The 6,396-nt window shown below is 47.2% G+C and overlaps 1 pseudogene; it reads right to left on the reverse strand.

The window, feature by feature from the left end:
- Positions 1-3,694: 3,694 nt before the first annotated feature.
- On the reverse strand, positions 3,695-3,957 carry LOC108284821 (annotated as a pseudogene).
- Positions 3,958-6,396: the final 2,439 nt, after the last annotated feature.

The following is a 6,396-nucleotide window of genomic DNA, read 5'->3' on the forward strand; positions in this document are numbered from 1 at the left end:
CAGCAGCTGGCCAGCCTGGAGTAGGGTCAGAGCAGGAAGGTGCTCACTGGCAGATATGAGCTGAGGTGCAGGTACCATGGGCCGTGTGATCTGACAGCCCCCACTGTGATAGAGGGAACTGCAGTGAGGAGAGCCCCTAGAGAAATTACCATAAAGGCCCTTGGGTCACAATGTAGTATCATGCCATCTCTAGTAGAGAACCACATATCTTTCAAAACGTAGTCTCTGGCATGAAATTGGGCTCTGGTAGAGATGCCTATCTACGGGATATGAAGTAATGATACTCCCAGAGCAGGCCGTCATGAAACCCATCTAGTTGGAAAGGTGGGTGGAAGATATGACATCAGGGAATGGGCATGAGCAGTGCTGAAGGCATCAGCCCACAACCCGAGCAAGCAGCCCAGCCTACCCCATTGCCCCAGTCCTCCCACACTGGTGCCCATTCCTTAGCTCACGCATGCAGCAACACACTAGTTCCTTCTGACCAGCTGATGGAGGAGGATATGGCCAAGCATGGTTTATGGATGGGTTGGCCTAATACATGGGTACACATCAATAATGGGCTGATCTGCAAACTGAAAATAGTAATACCATTTTACTCTCGAAGTCGTTGTGTTTATTATGATAATGTGTGTCAAGTACTGACATATTCATAAATGTGAGATACTGTTACTGACGTTGATGTTGTTAGCATCGCCCTCACAGCAAGGGAAAGCTGGTGGTAAGGAGATGGCACTACCCACATTCACCTTTCTTGACCCTCTTTTGTGTCTCAGCCCTGATCTGTTTCCTGACCCGCTCCCTCCTGATTGCCACCTGGAGCCCAGGTGACTTACTGAGCTTGAGCAGCACACTTAGAATGGCAGCTCTTGGTAGGCACAGCCCTTTCACCTGGTGTCAGCTCCTCTGAATGCTGCCTAAAGCCAACAGAAAGAATAAGCAGCCATTTGGAGACTAATATTGGAGCCTTGGCAAACATAGGGGAGAGTGGAAATCTCTCTGGCTTCGGTCTGTGCACCTGTCTCCAGGAGGAGATGCATCCACACATGCATACGCACACCTCTGCTCACAACATTCCAGAAGGCAGAAACACAACACACAGCTCATCCCCACAGGCAGAGAAGATGAGCAGGGTCCTTGAGAGGTCTGGCCGCAAAGGTGACCCATCTTGGCAGAAGCTCACTATGTACTAGCCTCTAGGACAGGAAATACATAGTCCCAGTCAAAACCTGGCAGCCTGGGGGTCAAACTGGCCTCTAAGATTAGGACTCATGTGTCCTGGATATTAAAAAGTAAATTGATTTAGTGGCCAATATTCAATGGTGAAAAGTTTTCTCATAAGAATCCTGATTTCAAACTTGTCTTCAGAAGCAAGCTACTCTGGCAGTATTCTGTATCTGCCCACAGGCCACTCTAGGCTGCAGCCACTGCTCCTTATGGAAGGGGCACCCCCATTTGTCACAGCCCCCCCAACCATGAGTGTCACTTGGTATATGGCCCTCAATCATGAGGCCTCTCTTCAGGGCTGCTTCTCTCGCATGTATGATGCAACTAACATTTTTATATATTTGAACTTGTAACTTGTACTTGGAAACAATTCCCTTTCTTAATAGGTAAGGAAACCAAAGCTCAGAAATCGGAAGTGAGCTGGGAGTGGGTGTGCATAACCTGCAGGCATGGAAGATTCCCTTTTCACATATTCTTCTTTTCCTTCAAGGTCCACTTCCATGTCTAAGCAATGTCTCCAAAACCATTTCATTGTACAACATTCTCTTCCTCATCTGAACGTTAAAACCTTCATGGTCTCTGTTTGCATTTGCTAATGACTCATCTGCTGGCTTTAGTATTTCCGTGAGTGCTGATGTCTATACGTGTGACACTGAGCTGGCCTAGGAAGAGAGAACAATATTAAACATTGTCCAATTCTTAAAGCAGGTGGGCTGTTGCAATAGAAAGAACTCAGTTTTTAGCATAGGACCTGGCTTCAAATCCTGACTTCTTAACTAACTGGCCTTGGGACATTGAGAAAGTTATTTAATATCTCTGAACTTCCATTTTCTCGCATTTAAAGAGGAGCCCATAATCTCCATTCAGCATGGTTGTTGCCAAAGTAAATGAAAGGAAATTTAGGAAAATGATCCATACAGTCTCTGCTACATAAAAAGGCATATTCCTTCCCTTGTGATAATTCAGACAGTGGTAAAGAAGAAAATCTAGAGAATAAATGACAAAGGTACAAGAGAAGGGACAGCCAGGGCCTGAAGAGAAAATCCACAAAATGCATCATGATTTATCAGGCCCCTGATGTGTCCTGAAGAAGATAAACTTAGGCACATCACATTTTTAATGCATTAATTTTAGAATTCAGTGATTCATGAATCTGGTAGTGCCCGACCACAAATGGTTCAGCACCTCACTAAGGGGTAAGAGGGAAGAACTTTTATACGGTGTTCATGGAAGCAAGACAAAAAAACATTTGATTAGTTGAGGTTTATAGTGAGTTATGTTTTCATTTGCTTGTGTGGGAAGTCACCAGGGCCATCTCAGCCTACTGGCCCCCAGTTCATCACTTTAACTGGCTGACAGGAAGACGGAGGGCTTCCTGCCTTCCCCTTACTTGCTAACTCTTGCTATTTGTGTCTCTATTTTCAAATTAAGCTTCTTCCCTAACCTAAACCAAGTGATGTTGTGGAATTGGTCTCGAGCCCTGCTATGTGAGTGGTGATCACCCCGGGAGAGCAACAAGGCAACAAACCGTCGTCTTACCTCTGTCTTTGGGGCTGAATGGGCTACAAGGCAATTCTCTCCCTCATTCAACAAGGTGAATCCACACCACCATCCCTGGAGAGGTGGGCTCTATAATAATGCCTATGCCATGGAAGAGGAAGCAGAGGCAAAACCTACATGCCCAAGCTCACCTGGTGGATCAGAGATGAGGGAGGACACTGAAAAAAGAGGAAGGAACCAGACTGATGTGGCTCCTACCTTTGGGTGCTGACTGGAGGCTCCTGGAGGGGACAAGCAATAAACATACACAAATCCCTATGTCCCTGTAAGGGATCTTTATGCCAGGAGGAAGCAACTGTGGATGTGACCGGAGGGAATAATGGGGCAGGCATTTTTGGATGAGGTGAACACGACCAGACGTCTTTAATGAAGTGAGATTGGAGTGAGGCCTGAAATTTGAGCAGAAGCCAGGATTTTAAAGGGTCCAGCCAGGGTCGTCCAAGCAGAAGGACTGGCGTGGTCCATGTCCTGAATTCAGCACTGGAGCCCTGGTAGGGGAGGAATGTATAGGAGATGAGGAGGACGGGGCGAGACGTAGGGACAGGAAGTAGAACAGGTCAGCCCAGTTCCCAGCAGCCTACTAGGACTTTTGGGTCAAGAGACTGATAAGGAGGAATTTGGAGAAGCTGGACTCTCTTCACAGATCAGAGGCTACATGAGCACAGGGTGCCAGTGCTTGAAAAAGCAGAATCCTTCAGCTGGGCACGGGGCAGGTGGGAGTTCAGGAGTGGGAAGTTGCCGTCTGTACCTAAGCACAAGTCCCTGGGGCTCTGGAGACTTACTCTGCAGACGTGCAAACTCTGGGATGCCACAAAAGAGAATAAGAATACCCTTTTCTTTTCTATTTTTCTTTTTGGTTTTCACATTTTTGGAAGCCATGGGAGAGGCCTCCTCTCAGTGGAGGTGCTCACAGTTTATTTAGCCACTCCAGGCTGGGGTCCTGGGGGTCCTGGGGGTCCTGAGGGTGGCTGGGCATGTCGGGCATGTTCTCATCTTCCAGAATGGGCACTGGGTAGTTGGAGGGCGTGGCCTTGTTGATCATGATGGAGTACTTGAAGTGGGGGCTGATTGGGGGCAGAATGACAGCGAGGCTCCCGATGACGAAGGATGCGACCACACTGGCTCCTTGTCCCAGGCCTTCTTGAGGAAGTCACCGGGTCTCACAGCCATCTTCTTCTTTCCCCTCCTCCCTGTGGAATTTATGGAGTTTGAAACGCTGTCCTGGCAGGGATACAGGAGAAGCTGTGCGAAAGCTGATGTCACTAACCTAATGACGGCATAACTGATTTGACAGCTAGGCCCCAACTCAGCTGAGGTCCCTGTTCCTCTTCTTTAGAAGACAATAAACTCCTCTGAAGTAAATCTGTTTCCCCGGGGAGACCCCAGGGCAACAAGAGTGTTGGACAGGAGGCCTTGCTAAGCCAAAATTCAGAGGAGGACTGAGACTCCTTTTCATTTCAGGCTTTAAAAAAAAAGATTCTTACTTATTCCTCTGCCAGGCCACTGGGGGAGAACTTGGAAAGTGTATACACTCAGACAATAAGTTCGGTATCAAAGGGGAACTTACGCGCCCAGCTGTGAAGAACAATTGGAGAATCCAGATGCTGGGCTCTGTTTATCCTTCCATCATGATGCATAATCACTGTTTCCCCAAGAAAGTCTGTGTGTCATAATCAGATCTGACTTTGCAAATGTTGCATTTTCCCTGAGAGAACGTGCAAATGGTTGCCTTTTCATGACAAAGATTAACCCCAATTCTGCTTCCTGCAAAAAGTACAGGAAATTTCACTGCAGACACTGAATCCTTAGGACCGAATTCCAGAGAGCAAGAGGCACAGGGACATTAACCTCCACCCTCTGAAGTTCCTTTCCCAAATCCTACCTGCTCAGTGCTGGGCCTTCTTCAGGCACGTCTCTGTGGGGATGGATGATCATACTCTCCCTGCAAGACCACTGGCTTCCTGAAGAGCTGTAGCTGCCAGAGACTGTCTTTTGTTAGGAGACAGCTGCTCATGCCAGTTCCACCCCATGCCCTTCTCCTAACCTCCAAAGGGCTGCCTGCTTACACACTTCTGAGGACAGTGCTTGTGCGTATAGCAAGGGACCTTCCCATTCTCACTATTCTGTCTAGGGAAAATAACATAGGTTGTGACTACCTTGGGCAAATCGCTTAACCTCTCCAGGTCTCAATTTCGCCATCAAGAAAATTGTCAAATAGTAATACTTGTGATTATTTTACATTGAGGTTGTGATAATTCCATTACATCATGTGGTCCTGGCATACGATGGCTTTGCTGTTGGTTTAGCTGAGGATGTCATCAATACAGCATCTTCATGTTTATCATCATCATGAACCTCTTTGTCGTCATTGTCATGATCTGTTTCTTATAAATAGTAATAAACAACCCTAATCTCTCTACATGTTCTCATGTGCTTTGACATACGAAGCTTTTATTGCCATGGTTCCTGTTGGTGAAAATGCTCCCTGGACCCATCACTCCCGACCCTAAGTTCCCCCCCGCTCCCCCCCTTTTTTTTTTTTTTTGAGATGGAGCCTCACTCTGTCATCCAGGCCGGTGTACAATGACATGATCTCAGGTCACTGCAACGTCTGCCTCCCAGGTTCAAGCAATTCCCACCTCAGCCTCCTGAGTAGATGGGATTACAGGCACGCACTATCATGCCCAGCTTTTTATATTTTTGTAGAGATGGGGTTTTACCATGTTGGCCATGCTGGTCTTGAACTCCTGACCTCAGGTCAGGATCCACCCACCTTGGCCTCCCAAAGTGCTGGGATTACAGACGTGAGCCACCATGCCTAGCCATGTTCCTCCATTTTTAAAAGGGCAAACCAGTGGGTAACATCTTGTGTGTCGGCTGATGGAGAGTAGAGGTTGTGACGCCCCCAGTCTCCCTATGGGTCCAGGCCCCTCATCCTGGGTGACAACTTCTTGCTTCCTCAAGGAGCTTAGGTATTGCTGTGAACATCTAGCAGGATCAGTGACTGTTCTTAAGATGGAAAGGAATCATACTTCTTCCTCTGCATAGTAACAGTTTTGGTGAGTTCCGGGTACCTGGAACTGCTGCCATTAAAGAAGGAAGAAAATGGGAGAACAAAAGGTGAATCGGTTATCTCAAGGCCTGGCTTTAAAGCAGGAGTCCGCCTGCCATTCTCAGCCAGGCACTCCTCCACAGGACAGCAGCTTTCAGGATGGCATCCTTCACCACCCTACGACTCCTCCAGTTGTTCAGAATCATGTGGACCTTGTTTTAAAATCTGCCTAAATTACAGATATTTATCTAATGTCTTTAAGCCTCAATTTCCTCGTGTTGTTAAATGGGGCCATAATAGGACCTACATCATGGAGCTGCAAGTATTGAATGGGATAACCCATCTCAAGGGCTAGCACAGCACCTCTTAGTAGTAAATACTCAATAAACCGGTCATTTTTCATCTTAAAGTAGGGGTTAACACTCACATCACAGCTCTTGTGAAGAGAGTTTTATGAGCTTGGCTTGCAGCCTGGCAGGTTCTGTAGATGCAGGGCAGTATCATCATCTTTACTGTTACTTTGCTCCAAAGCTCCAGCCTTTATACCCACCACATCT

The sequence above is a fragment of the Cebus imitator genome, unplaced genomic scaffold (assembly GCF_001604975.1).
Source record: "Cebus imitator isolate Cc_AM_T3 unplaced genomic scaffold, Cebus_imitator-1.0 Scaffold284, whole genome shotgun sequence".
NCBI lineage: Eukaryota > Metazoa > Chordata > Mammalia > Primates > Cebidae > Cebus > Cebus imitator.